Source organism: Elephas maximus, chromosome 11 (genome assembly GCF_024166365.1).
Source record: "Elephas maximus indicus isolate mEleMax1 chromosome 11, mEleMax1 primary haplotype, whole genome shotgun sequence".
Lineage (NCBI taxonomy): Eukaryota > Metazoa > Chordata > Mammalia > Proboscidea > Elephantidae > Elephas > Elephas maximus.
Genome location: NC_064829.1, coordinates 9,951,427 through 9,967,224, shown reverse-complemented (window position 1 = coordinate 9,967,224; position 15,798 = coordinate 9,951,427). Strand labels below are relative to the sequence as shown.

The following is a 15,798-nucleotide window of genomic DNA, read 5'->3' as shown; positions in this document are numbered from 1 at the left end:
CCTTTCTGAGTGGCTTGCTTTTTAAAAACAAATGAAAACAAAAACCTGAAGTCAGGGGGAAGGTGGGAAACAGAGTTTTTCAATGTATCTGCACTAACATTTCTAAGCACAAAGTTAAGGTCTTGCTCTCTGCCTCCTTGCTCTTCCACCCACCCACCGCACAGCCCACTCCCAGTAGGAGACAGCTGTTGACAGTTGGCGTGAACCATTCCATGCCTTTTTCCTATGCATGTAGGACACCCTGCTGTCCGTGTTCCCATGAGCACTGAGTGTTAAAGAGGGGTGAGAGCTGCACTAATCCCTGGCCTTGCCTCTGGTCAGGAGGAAGAGGCAGAACCGGCAGAGTCAAGGTTGAGACTGTCCTTGCAGCTGAGCACTTAGGACTATGTCTCAAGCTCCACAGGGTATCCGTGTGAGCCTCTGCTGGGCCAGGTGTGTTGGGAGTTGACCCCTTGATGAAGCCTTGGCAATTCAAAGCATAATGAAATGTCTTATCTCCTAAAACACATTTCTTTTGAGCTCTAAGCTCTAGGAGCACGTGAATATTTGTTATAGCCAAACTTGTTGCAATTCTTTGTGGTCTGCCTGCTTCCAAACAAGACGAGAAGACAACCTGTAATACTTCTTGTAAGGAAAACACTTTTTCTGTCTGCTGTCTTGAAAACCACGGCCAGGTTAAAGGCCCCATGAAGCCAAAGGTAAGGTGGGAACACCTTCGCGAATTGTGGTCTTGTGGGGCTCCTGCCTCCTCCCGGTGTCTCTTAGTTTAAACCACCAGGTGCAGTGGGTTTCAACCATGTCTTTTCTTAGTAGTAGGATTGCATTTTGCCAAGAAAATAACTTAATCGACACAAAACCAAAAAACCAAACCCACCGCCATGGAGTCAATTCCAACTGATAGCGACCCTATAGGACAGAGTAGAACTGCCCCATAGAGTTTCCAAGGAGTGCCTGGTGGATTGGAACTGCTGACCTCCTAGTTAGCAGCATTAGAACTTAACCACTACTCCACCAGGGTTTCAATATATAAATCTTTAAAATAAACAAATGAGATTCTTGTAAGCACCTTAAACCAGTCACACATTTGTTAATAGTTTGCAATCATAGGTGCCTAGTCATAATCCCAACAGCCTCTTAGCAAAGCGCTGGAAATCAAGGGTGGACTGCAGTGCTATGTTTGTCATAAACAAAGTCTTCTTTGTTTTGTATCCTGTCAGGGATAACGTTCATGCCAAGCCCTGAGTTTGTTACAAATCTGACATAGATTACTTTGTGCAAAATGGCTGCTTGTGTGGTACATCTTTTCTCGCCTTGAACAAGGAACTCTAGGTTTTGTGTAACTGCTATTTCAGTACAAATATTATCATGGTCTTATTAGTGATATAAGTAAGGAATTAAGTTTTCTACAAGGAAACCTCCCAGATTACAGACGTTTACTCATTCATGAGTCTACACTCAGACTTTAACGATGTTCCAAAGTGCCTCAAGACTTCCACATTCACATCTTGAGCAGTTTTACTACACAAGTATCCTGACAGGCTGATAAAGACACAAAGGTGAGTGTGGGACACAGCCCTTGTCAGAAGGAGCCCATTCTTCCCCTGGGCAGAGTCTGGGAGGGGGAACTAGAAAGGAGGAACTCACAGAGGCCAGCCGCTTTTGCCCTTTGGATTAGGCCCACTCCTGACCCTACCCCCTACACGTCAGGGACACCTCTCCAAGTGAGTGGACACTGCCCAAGCCCTGTCTGACCACTGGGCGTCACCGCATTTGACCTCACCACTTCCCTTCTGAACTTGCTCTTTCCCTTTTGGCTCCTTAACAGTATTCTGTGGGCTTATATCCTACCCTGCCTGCTCTTTGTTACTCTCCTGTAGGCTCCTCCTTCCCCACCTAACAACGAAATGTGGGGCTCCCTCCGCCATCACTCCACTCCCAGTTCCCTGGGCACTCTCTAAGTCACCACCATTTCTAACCATCCATGACATCAGAACATTTACCTCCTACCTTGGAAACCCTGGTGGCACAGTGGTTAAGAACTACGGCTGCTAACCAAAAGGTCGGCAGTTCAAATCCACCAGGCACTCCTTGGAAACTGTGGAGCAGTTCTACTCTGTCCTATAAGGTCGCTATGAATGGGAATAGACTCAACGGCAGTGGGTTTGGTTTTTGGTTTTGAGACCTTATTCCTGGCCCGCCTCTCGGCCAACATCAATTTGTGTAAAGTGGCATCAGTGGCACATGAAGAGTGCTTTTTATCATGGCAGGGCAGGTTAGCTTTACTGGCGTGAAGTTCACAGCCACTGTAGTCTGTGGCTTCCTACCGTATTTCACACATTTCTATAAGCTGGTGACTCCCTGCTTCCCCCAGCCAAAAATACAAAGACGTGACTGTTTGCACTCATTTCTGAGAGGTCTGCCACCTCACAATTTTCAAGAGTATTCTGAGAAATCTGACTTCTGTTATCGTCTTGATTTCCCTGAAACAGCCTATTTCCCTAAACAACCTGTTCCCTTGTTGGCTTTTTCTTTTTCCTTTTAGTGAGTTATTTCCCCCCTGCAGCCACTTTCTCAGGAACTGAGGGAGTGACTGCTCTCACATGTGGTGTGTCTCAAAAAAGACTCCTAAGAATTCACAGGGGCCCTGTTTTAACTTTGATATATTAAAATATTGAGGTGAGAATAGCAACATTTTGGCATTGTGTTAATGGCCATTGACATAAAATATTCTGCCTATTCAGCGGGCCAGGAATGAGCTAGCTATGTAACCCCATTGCTCTTCTAGCTGGCTATTTAGCTGGAGCAGAATAAGTCCCTATTTAGCATTTTTAAAATAGCTTTATGTACATAAAATTTTATTTAATCCATTTTTATGTAATATATAGGATAGTCTTGATTTCATATAATTTGGCACCTCAAATCACTCATCCTGTTCATTGAAAAAAATGATCAAATTTCATTTCTATAGCTTCAAAAGAATTTTTATGAGTAGTCCATAAATCTGTTGTCCAACTCTGCCCCAGTTCTTGGTTAGGAAAACACAGTCACTGGATCTGTAAGGAGTAAGAAGAACAATAGCTGGTGTGTCCTTTCTTATCAAGGACGGCAATCTTGAGGGCAGTGGAGGACCAGAAATGATTGCCATCTTGTCTTGTCAGAAGTGAGAAGACAGTATGTACTCTGAATTTGTCACTTGTGCCGGGTCACCAAGGTGTGAGGAAATAATGTACCACAACTAACTAGGTCAAAGGTATTCCTACCCAACAGACATGCCATTGACCATTGGGGCCGGACTGAAGGCTCGATGGCATTAGCTTTGTTCTCCCCTTTCTCCAATTCTGTCGAAGCGTATCTTCTACCCAGTGAGAAGGTCAGGGGGCTTTGTGCTGAGGAGAGGTAAAATATACTGACAGCCCCTGGCCTCAGTGAGCACAGGTTCTAGAAGGCCTTGGACAATGGCAATGACTTCCTGTTTTCAGGGAGAAGAGAGGCTCTTGCTTCTTAGGGCCCAGAGTCCCCTCTACTCTGGGGGTTTCATCTGGTAGATCTGGCACCAGGATGTAGAAATCGGAGCTGGATTCAGACTCTTGCTCTGTCACTTGCTAACTCTGACCTTACTCATTTCTTAACTGCCCTGAGCGTCAATTTTACTCATCTGTAATATTTACCTTATAGATAAATAATAAACATACTGTGGGTAATCTCTGCTGCCCTATCCACCCAGGTCACCAGGGACAAGAACACGAGTGAATTCTCTGTAATGCTGGCTCAGTCGTATGTGAACGTCTTGTTCATCTTGTGTAACTGAGAAACCTGGTGTAACTCCTTTTAATCAAGGCAAAAGTTCAGCACTGCATGCCAGTCCTGGCACTGCATCAGTCCACTGTCACTTAGGCTCCAGGCTCTGATTCCTTCCATGGGTCTCTAGTGAAGGCTCCCAGTCATTGTGGTGAGTGGCCAGGGCGAGGGACCACGGGCCTAGCACAATCTCCTCAACAGCCACTGCACCAGAACCAAATCGTGTAGTGCCTTTGTTGACCTAAAAGGCAAAAGGAATTGAAAGTGTGAACTCAAAACATTGCTGTACATTTACCTCTTCCTCACAATGCTTAATTTATTGCTTGAGATTTGAAGTTCAGAAGGCATAATAATAAGCCAACCTTCTCCCCTACCCTCCTTCCCCCTCAAAAAAAAAAAAACCCTGGCCCCACCTCTTTCTCTTATTACCTGGGTGACCTTGAGAAACCACCCTCGGCCTCAGTTTTCTTATCTGCAAGATGGGGTAGTGTTTCCTTGCAGGGTTGTGATAATTAGTTAATATACTTGAAGAGCTAGCATGCAGCTGGCCACAGTAAGAACTAAGGTAGTGCTGGCTGAATGCACTTGGGACCCTGCTTCTAGACAGCGCTGCTATAGGCGGGCTCCTGGGAAAGAAGAGAAGCTAATTTTCATTGAGCACTTGCAATGTCAGGCACTGTCTTTTTTTCTTTAAAAGAAAAAGTCCTCTAAGATTTTTACTGAACTGGGTGACTTTTCAAGGTTCCAGCACCTAGGTCAGTCCAGCTCTAAAGCTCATTTTCTTTCTACTATAACACATTGTCTACCTCAGACCACGTGGTGGTGTTGCTGCTGCTGTTAATCACTGTCAGATGGGCTCCGACTCATGGCAACCTTAAATATAACAGAATGAAATGAAGGAATATTAAATACCAAGCTATAGGAAAAACAAACCAACTTTTTGATTAAAATGTAAAGTGGTTTATGGGTAATCTATCGTGGTCTGTTGAATTAGTATTAAAGTGGTATTAACCCAAAACCCAGTGCCGTATTAAGCCAGCTAAATTGAGTATAGACATCTTCAGTCAGCACATTTAGTAGGTATCTAATATAATATAAGGAGTCCTGGTTAGCACAGTGGCTGAGCATTCAGCTGCTAACTGAAAGGTCAGTGGTTCAAACCCACCAGCTGCTCAATGGGAGAACGATGTGACAGTCTGGTTCTGTAAAGATTTACAGCATTTGAAACACTATGGGCAGCTCTACTTTGTCCTATGTAGTTGCTATGAGTCAGAATTGATGACAATGGGTGATTTTGTCGTGGTTGTTTTTGGACTATGATATAAAGCAATGGGGGCCAAAGGCAGAGGAAATGAAGCCAGATGATAGCACCTACTCTCAGAAAGCTAACACTCAGCTTGACTTAATTTAGATTTAAGAATTTCTCCTTTTTATACTTTTTCTGAAATGATGAAATAAAAGAGCTGAACAGATTTCAAAAGGCAACTCGAGAAGACAAAGTAAAGTATTATAGTGAAATGAGCAAAGATCTGGAATTAGAAAACCAAAAGGGAAGAACACGCTTAGCATTTCTCAAGCTGAAAGAACTGAAGAAAAATTTCAGGCCTCGAGTTGCAATATTGAAGGATTTTATGGGGGAAAATATTAAACAACGCAGGAAGCATCAAAAGAAAATGGAGGGAATACACAGAATCACTGCACCAAAAAGAATTGGTCAGTGTTCAACCATTTCAGGAGGTAGCATATGATCAAGAACTGATGGTACTGAAGGAAGAGGTCCAAGCTGCACTGAAGACAATGGCAAAAAACAAGGTTCCCAGAATTGGCAGAATACCAGTTAAGATGTTTCATCAAATGGATGCAGCACTGGAAGTGCTCACTCATATGTGCCAAGATATTTGGAAGACAGCTACCTAGCCAACCAACTGGAAGAGGTCCATAGTTGTGCCCATTCCAAAGAAAGGGGATTCAGCAGAATGCAGAATTTATCAAACAATACCATTACTATCACACACGAGTAAAATTTTGCTGAAGATCACTCAAAAGTTGTTGCAGCAGTACATTGACAAGGAACTGCCAGAAATTCAAGCCAGACTTCAGGAGAGGACATCATTGCTGTTGTCAGATGGATCCTGGCTGAAACCAGAAAATACCAGAAAGATGTTTACCTGTGTTTTATTGACTACACAAAGGAATTCAATTGTGTGGATCATAACAAATTATGGATACCACTTTGAAGGATCAGAATTAAGGAACACTTAATTGTACTCATGTGGAACCTGTTACACAGACCAAGGGGCAATACCTCAAACAGAACAAGAGAACACTGCATGGTTTAAAATCAGGAAAGGTGTGTAGGGTTGAATCCTTTCACCATACTTATTCAATCGGCATGCTGAGCAAATAATCTGCGAAGCTGGCCTACATGAAGAAGAACGGAGCATCAGGATTGGAGGAAAACTCATTAACAACCTGCATTATGCAGATGACACAACCTTGCTTGCTAAAAGTGAAGAGGACTTGAAGCACCTACTTATGAAGACCAAAGACCACAGCATTCAGTATAGATCACACCTCAACATAAAGAAAACAAAAATCCTCACAACTAGACCAATAAACAACATCATGAGGAATAGAGAAAATATTGAAGTAGGATTTCATTCTACTTGGATCCACAATCAACATCCATGGAAGCAGCAGTCAAGGAATCAAAAGACGCATTACATTGGACAATCTGCTGCAAAAGACCTCTTTAAAGTATTAAAGAGCAATGATGTCACCTTGAGGGCTAAGGTGTGCCTCACCAAAGCCATGGTGTTTTCAGTCCCCTCATATGCATGCAAAAGCTGGACAATGAATAAGGAAGACCAAAGAAGAATTGATGCCTTTGAATTATGGTGTTGGCAAAGAATATTGAATATACCAGGGACTGCAAGAAAAATGAACAAATCTGTCTTGGAAGAAGTACAGCTAGAATGCTCCTTAGAAGTGAGACTTCATCTCAAATGCTTTGGACATGTTATCAGGAAGGACCAGTCCCTGGAGAAGGACATCATACTTGGTAAAGTGATGGGTCAGCGAAAAAGAGGAAGACCCTTAACGAGATGAATTGGCACAGTGGCTGCAACAATGAGCTCAAACATAGCAATGATTGTGAGGATGGTGCAGGACCGGACAGTGTTTCACTCTGTCGTACATAAGCTTGCTATAAGTCAAAGCCAATTCAATAGTACCTAACAACAACAGCATACTTTTTTTCAATACCAGGCAACATTAAATCCTAAAATGTCTGATTTCTAAACTATGTGGAAATAAGAATGTTTTACCTTGGCAGATGCTAGACCATTTACTCGGGGTTTAGGTGAAAGGGGTCAGTCAGCGTCTAGGCAATGCCCGCCCAGTCAGACCTGATTTTCTTGCTGCCACCATTTCTGGTTTCCTGACTTCAATTTAGAGACTAAAGCATCTCGTTTATTGCTGATATAAATTAGATTAGAATCTGCTGGAAAGCTATTTTCACTTGGAAATGTTCAATCAGCCTTGCAATAACTCGATATTAGAGTAAAACCTAGTGCTTAAAACCTGGTATTATAATTATCTCTTTGATCTTTAATAGTGGACCATGAGCCAATTAATGATTGTTTGCCTAACTAGCTGTGAGTCCTCCCAAGCTGGTTTCTTCTATCAATATTTCTGTAATTTGGGTATCTAGACTTATTGGGGAAACCCTGGTAGCATAGTGGTTAAGAGCTACCCCTGTTAACCACAAGGTCAGCAGTTCGAATCTATCAAGCGCTCCTTGGAAATCCTATGGGGCAGCTCTACTCTGTCCTATAGGGCCACTATGAGTCGGAATTGACTCGATGGCAACGGGTTTGGTTTGGTTTAGACTTATTGGTGTTCTAGCCGCTTCCTTCTTGTGGGTTTTTGTTCATGTTATTCAACTACCTCACTGAAATTCTGCCCCACTGGAGAACCGTGGTCTGTCTGAGTATTCTATTAATCCCATTTCCATAATATCTTCTCTCCTTCCTTGTACTTTGATCACACACCACCAGCAAATTCTGCACTGTTTCCACCTGTCCCTTTTCTTTTTAAAGTTCTTTAGCCTTACTCTTGCACTCAGGTTAAAGTAGTTCCCCACCGATTCATGAGAATCACTTGAATATGTTCATCTATTAAAAGCTGAACTATTTAAAGCGTAGTTTGTAATGACCAGAACATTTTTTTTTAAATTCCTGCTCACAATTTAGCTTGTTGGCTTGGCACCGGGAAAAGGCATGCGCCCTCACTTCTGTGGTGACCCATCCTGAAACTGGCTCATCACGCTGGGTGCATGAACTCGGCCTGACAGTTTTTGGAAGCTGGTTGCTTGCTATACTACCCAGTTTTCCATACAGCAAATTACTTGGCAAGTCAGTCAATTTTCATTTGTGTCCAATTGAAGAGCTTCTAGTTAGACATGATACTATTTTAAACACATGTGCCTAGCACTAAGCTAGGCATTATGGGAAATATAAGAATGAAGTCTTTGTCCATAATGAAATTTCAATCTAGTTGGGAAAATAAACCATATATATACATATACATATATCAGAGTCTTTGTACAGTTAACCCATTCTACTGCTAACGGAAAGGGCTGGAAGTTTGAGTCCACCCAGAGGCATCTCAGAAGAAAGCCTTGGCTATCTAATTCCAAAAAATCAGCCATTGAAGACCCAAGAGAGCACAGTTCTATTGTGACACACCTGGGGTTACTATGATTCAGAACTAACTCAATGGCACTTGGTTTGTGTGAGTGCATATGCAGTGTGATGGATCACTTTTATATGGCCTTTCTAGCCATGGTCCTGTAACTCCCACCAAGTGATTGGGTGGGACTATGCAAATAAGGTGCTTATGGCCCACCAAAGGGATTTGACACCTTGTTAATAATGCAAACAATGTGCATGGCAACTTTGTGGTGGTGGGCTCATGTGAATAGGATTCGTGGAACCCTAACAAAGGGATTGGCCAGTTTTGCTATCCTGGTAGGCTTAAAATGAGCCGTCCCAGAGGCGGAGAAAGAAGAATAGGAGTGGAGTCCATCCTTTGAACCTGGGATCCCTGTGCTGAGAGCCTCCTACACCCAGAAGACAGAGAAAGAGAGAGAGGGTTGTAACACCAGAGATGGTGAGAAGCAGCTGCAGAGAAACGGCAGCAGCAGAAGCAGCAAAAACAAGAGACTGGAAGGAGATGGCACAGTGAGCCTCTTGGCCCATGGATCAAGAAAGCTAGAGTGCCTTTGGACAGGAGCTTGCTAGCAGGGTAGGGTGCCTCCCGGCAGTTGGTGAAGCTAGGCTTACCAACCCAGGGAGCTACAGAGCTGAGCCCCTTAGGGCAGGAGACTTGCTGGAGAAGTGGGGTGCCTCTGAGCACTTATGGTAGAGCAAAAGAGCTTTGTAACACTTGCCCGAGCAGGGCAGAGGCCAGGCTAGCCCAAAGGGCCCAAAGGGCTTAGGGGCGGAAGGCTGAGAGGCCAAGGGCCAAGAAGAGGCCTACCTACGGGCACAACCAAGAAGCACTCCTGACAGGAGAACTGTATCCTGAGTTTTTGCAGATCCTGAATTGTAACCTATTACTTTCCTAATAAACCCCATAATCATGAGTATTGTCTGTGAGTTCTATGTGGCCACTGCAATGAGTTATCAAAGCCAGCAAAGAAGTAGAGAGTGCCATGGCAGGGATGGCTGGTGTCAGAATTGGTAAATAAATAAATAAATAAAAGGTTGGAGAGAGGTATGTCTGACCTCCGCTTCATAGGAATCAGCTTTGAGCTGATGCTGATGGTGGTTCCCTCTCCCCCTCAGGAAGTTAGAGGACCTCTGATGCCATCATGCCATTTTTAATATGTATTTTTTTATATACATATAGTAATAAAGTATAGTAATAAATAATAAAGTGTAGGTAGTAGACATTTTTTTTTTTTTTTTAGTAGACATTAGCCATGAGTACAGTTATTCCTTAGAATTTTATTAGGGATGACTTCGTTGCAAATAGCTTTTCTCAACAACATAAACAGCAACTATACACATGGGCCACGCCACGTGGAATAAACAGGAATCAAATCAACTACAGCTGTGGAAAGAGATGATGGAAAAACTCAATATCATCAGTCAGAACAGGGCCAGAGACCGACTGTGGAACAGACCATCAACTGCTTATATGCAAGTTCAAGTAGACATTGATGAAAATTAGAACAAGTCCACGAGAGGCAAAGTACAACCTTGAGTATATCCCACCTGAATTTAGAGACCATCTCAAGAAGAGATTTGACACATTGAACACTAGTGACCAAAGACCAGATGAGTTGTGGAATGACATCAAGGACATCATATGTGAAGAGAGCAAAAGGTCATTAAAAAGCCAGGAAAGAAAGAAAAGACAAAAATGGATGTCAGAAGAGACTATGAAAGTTGCTCTTGAACATAGAGCAGCTAATGCGAAAGGAAGAAATGAGGAAGTAAAAGAGCTGAACAGAAGATTTCCAAGGGCAGCTCAAGAACACAAAGAAAAGTATTATAATGAAATGTGCAAAGACTTGGAAATGGAAAACCAAAAGGGAAGAACACACTCAGCATATATCAAGCTGAAAGAACTAAAGAAAAAAAAAAATTCAAGCCTCAAGTCGCAATATTGAAGGATTCTCCAGGAAAAATATTAAACAGTGCAGGAAGCATGAAAAGAAGATGGAAGGAATACACAGAGTCACTGTACCAAAAAGAATTGGTCAACTTTCACCCATTTCAGGAGATAGCATATGATCGAGAACTGATGGTACTGAAGGAAGAAGACCAAGCTGCACTGATGGTATTGGCAAGAAACAAGGCTCCAGGAATTGATAGAATACCAAGTGAGATGTTTCAACAAACAGATGCAGCGCTGGAAGTGCTTACTCATCTATGCCAAGGTATTTGGAAGAGAGCTACCTGGCCAACCAAATGGAAGAGATCCATATTTGCACACATTGCAAAGAAAAGTGAACCAATAGAATGCAGAAATTATCAAACAATATCCTTAATATCACTGTCTTAGTCATCTAGTGCTGCTATAACAGAAACACCACAAGCAGATGGCTTTAACAAAGACAAATTTATTTTCTCACAGTCTAGTAGGTTAGAAGTCCAAACTCAGGGCATCAGCTCCAGGGGAAGCCTTCCTCTCTCTGTCAGCTCTGGAGCAAGGTCCTTGTCCTCAGTCTTCCCCTGGTCGAGGAGTTTCTCAGGCGCAGCTCTTGGTGCTGCTTTCTTGGTGGTATGAGGTCCCTAACTCTCTGCTTGCTTCACTTTCCTTTTATCTCTCGAAAGATAAAAGCTGGTGCGGGGCACACCCCAGGGAAACTCCCATTACATTGGATCAGGGAGGTGACCTGAACAGGACTGTTACATCCCACCCTAATCCTTTTAACCACAGGCAGAGATTATGATTCATAACACACAGGAAAATCACAAAATGGAGGAAAACCATACGTGGCCTAGCCAAGTTAATACATTTTTGGGGAGACATAATTCAATCCATGACAATCACATACAAGTAAAATTTTGTTGAAGATCATTCAAAAGCAGTTGCAGCAGTACATTGACAGGGAACTGCCAGAATTTCAAGCCGGATTGAGAAAAGGACATGGAACAAAGGATATCATTCCTGATGTCAGAGGAGTGGATCATGGCTGAAAACAGAGAATACCAGAAAGATGTTTGCCTGTGTTTTATTGACTATGCAAAGGCATTTGACTGCGTGGATCAACAAATTATAGATAACACTGCAAACAATGAGAATTTCAGAAAACTTAATTGTGCTCATGAAGAACCTGTACTTAGACCAAGAGGCAGTCATTTGAACGGAATAAGGAGATACTTCATGGTTCAAAGTCAAGAAAGGTGTGCATCAGGGTCGTATCCTTTCACCATACTTATTCAATCTGTATGCTAAGCAGATAATCCGAGAAGCTGGACTATATGAAGAACGGGGCATCAGGATTGGAGGAAGACTAACAACCTGCTTTATGCAGATGATACAACTTTGCTTGCTGAAAGTGAAGAGTACTTGAAGCACTTACTGATGAAGATCAAATAACACCGCCTTCAGTATGGGTTACACTTCAACATAAAGTAAACAACAATTCTTACAACCAGACCAATAAGGAATGTCATGATAAAAGGAGAAAAGATTGAAGTTGTCAAGGATTTCATTTTACTGGGATCCACAATCAACACCCAACGGGTGCAGCAGTCAAGAAACCAAAAGATGCATTGCTGTGGGCAAACCTGCTGCAAAAAATCTCTTTAAAATGTTGAAAAGCAAAGATGTCACTTTAAGGACTAAGGTGCTCTTGACTAAGCCATGGTGTTTTTAATCGCCTCATATGCATGTGAAAGCTGGACAATGAACAAGGAGGACAAGAATTTATGCCTTTGAATTGTGGTGCTGGAGAAGAATATTGAATATACCATGGACTTCCAGAAGAACTAACAAATCTGTCTTGGAAGAAGTACAGCCAGAATGCTCATTGGAAGCAAGGATGGCAAGACTTCGTCTCATGTGTTTTGGACTTGTTATCAGGAGAGACCCTGGAGAAGGACATCATGCTTGGTAAAGTGGAAGGTCAGCGAAAAAAAAAGGAAGACCTTCAATGAGATGGATTGACACAGTGGCTGCAACAATGGGCCCAAGCATAGCGATGATTGTGAGGATGGCGCAGGACCAGGCAGTGTTTCTTTCTGTTGTACAGAGGATCTCTATGAGTCAGAACTGACTTGACAGCCCCTAACAACAAAAGTAGTTATTCCCTAGAATTTTAGCCTTCATAGTTAATCTCGACAAACTGTTATGTCAGAAAACAGAGATCTCTTCATTTTTTACCTTCTACACGTTATCCTAAAAATAAAGCCCTTTGTTTCATTCTCCTAAATGTTACTGTACAAATATTTATCCAAATATCAGCAAATATCTGAGCAGCTAACATTGATGGGCACTGTCCTAGATGTTGGAGACACTGCAGTGTGCAAGTAATAGCACTTCACAGGGTTGTTAGGATTAAAAGACGCTACCAGTAACACTCTTGTCGCAGTGCCCTGGCACAAAACAAGAACTAAGCATTGCTATTTTCTATTTATATAATTTTGAATAATTTCTTTGTGAATACATTTCTAAATATAAAAAATTTCACAATCCTGTGTAAAAACACATTACGCGTTGCTAGACTAGTCTCCAAAGAGATCAAACACCTTTATACTGCCGCCAGCAAGGTACATCTGCTTTCTCACATTGAAATGTAAAAAAATAACTTCTTGCTTGTTGATTTAAAAAAAGCATGTGGTAGTGTGTCAAAGGTGGTCTCACTTTTCTTTAATTGCAATCAAAATCTTTATATACTGACTAATAGGCAATTCTTTTCTTATTCTTTAATTACTTAGCATGTGGCATCTGGATAACTTTCTAAGGTAAACAAGTGCTGGAACTGAGTCCAGCTGCATGTCAGCTCACTGGGCCATGTCCCTCAGTCCATAAATTGTGTCTCAGGGTTCTTTGAGGATGAAGTGAGTAATGTGAGTAGATTAATGTTTATGAAGTTAAATGTGTGTTTATTAAATAATGAGGAAGTATTAAGCTTCTGATCATCTACTTTTCATTTACCCTCCATTTTAGTACTTTTTTTTGTAGTTCCTAAGTAGCCAAAACATAATATTGAAGTGCTGGGGTTTTTTTCCTCTGAAAATTAGGTCATGTTTTGGTTTTGCTATGATTTTTTTTCATGTTAGTGCTTTTCTATAGTAGATTTTTAAAGTAATTCTTTGGTAAATACAGGACTATTAAGTTCCTTTCCATCTTGTTATTCCAACAATAGTTGAAACAGTGGTTCTGTTGTTCCCATTTTTTCCTAATCAAAAGAATTTGTTGCTATAGTAACCAAGATCTGGCTTTTGAACTCATTACTGGCTCAGCCTTATTGTACAATTATGTAACCCTCTGTGTGTGGGGTCCAGTTTTCTTACTCTGCTTTACCTATTTCATGGCTTCCATAAATCATTTTCTTCGAATTTTTAGATATAAAACTGATGTTTGAAATGATACAAGACCCATACCTCACACCATGCACAAAAATGAACTGAAAATGGATCAAAGACCTAAATATAAAATCTAAAACAATAAAGATCATGGAAGAAAAAATAGGGACAATATTAGGAGCCCTAATACATGGCATAAAAACAGTATACAAAACATTACTAACAATGCAGAAGAGAAACTAGATAACTGGGAGCTCCTAAAAATCAAACACATATGCTCATCCAAAGACTTAACCAAAAGAGTAAAAAGATTACCTACAGACTGGAAAAATTTTTAGCTGTGACATTTCCAATCAGTGCCTGATCTCTAAAATCTACATGACACTGCAAAAACTCAACTACAAAAAGACGAATAACCCAATTAAAAAATGGGCAAAAGATATAAACAGACACTTCACTAAAGAAGACATTCAGGTAGCTAACAGGTACATGAGGAAGTGCTCATGATCATTAGCCATTAGAGAAATGCAAATCAAAACTACAACGAGATTCCATCTCACTCCAACAAGGCTGGCATTAATCCAAAAAACACAAAATAATAAATGCTGGAGAGGTTGTGGAGAGACTGGAACACTTATACGCTGCCGGTGGGAATATAAAATGGTACAACCACTTTGGAAATCGATTTGGCGCTTCCTTAAAACAAGAAATAGAAGTACCATACGATCCAGCAATCCCACTCCTTGGAATATACGCACTTCCATGTTTATTGCAGCACTGTTTACAATAGCAAAAAGATGGAAGCAACCAAGGTGCCCATTAATGGGTGAATGGATAAATAAATTGTGGTATATTCACACAATGGAATACTACGCATCGATAAAGAACAGTGATGAATCTGTGAAACATTTCATAACATGGAGGAACCTGGAAGGCATTATGCCGAGTGAAATTAGTCAGTTGCAAAAGGACAAATACTGTATAAGACCACTATTATAAGAACTCAAGAAATAGTTTATACAGATAAGAAAATATTCTTTGATAGTTACGATTATATAGTATATAATTAGATAGCAGATAAGAAGTAATTAGATAGTAGATAAGAACCACTTTAGGTGAAGAGAAAAACAACACACAATACAGGCGAGGTCAGCACAACTGGGCTAAACCAAGAGCAAAGAAGTATCCTGAATAAACTGAATGCTTTGAAGACCAGCATAGCAGGGGCGGGGGTTTGGGGTCCGTGGTTTCAGGGACATCTAAGTCAACTGGCGTAATAAAATCTATTAAGAAAACATTCTGCATCCCACTGTGAAGAGTGGCGTCTGGGGTCTTAAGCGCTAGCAAGCTGCCATCTAAGATGCATCAATTGGTCTCAACCCACCTGGACCAAAGGAGAATGAAGAACACCAAGGACGCAAGATAATTACAAGTCCAAGAGACAGAAAAGGCCACATAAACCAGAGACTACATCAGCCTGAGACCAAAACAACTAGATGGTGCCGGGCTACAATCAATGACTGTCCTGACAGGGAACACAACAGAGAACCCCTGAGGGAGCAGGAGAGCAGTGGGATGCAGACCCCAAATTCCTGTAAAAAGACTAGACTTAATGGTCAAACTGAGACTAGAAAGGCCCCAGAGGTCATGGTCCCCAGACTTTCTGTTAGCCCAGGACAGGAACCATTCCCAAAGCCACCTCTTCAGATGGGGATTGGACTGGACAATGGGATAGAAAAAGATGTGGGTGAAGAATGAGCTTCTTGGATCAAGTAGACACTTGACACTATGTTGGCATCTCCTCTCTGGAGTGGAGATGAGGGAGAAGAGGGGGTTAGAAGCTGGCGGAATGGACACGGAAAGTATAGAGTAGAGGGAAGAAACAGGCTGTCTCATTAGGGAGAGAGCAATTAGGAGTATATAGCAAGGTGTATATAAATTTTTGTATAAGAAA

General features: G+C 41.7%; 1 protein-coding gene across 4 annotated transcripts in view; it reads left to right on the top strand.

Annotated features, from left to right (window-relative positions):
* Positions 1 to 15,798, top strand: part of CIDEA (cell death inducing DFFA like effector a) — a 44,584-nt gene that overhangs the window by 10,494 nt on the left and 18,292 nt on the right. The gene's annotated exons all lie outside the window — the stretch shown is intronic.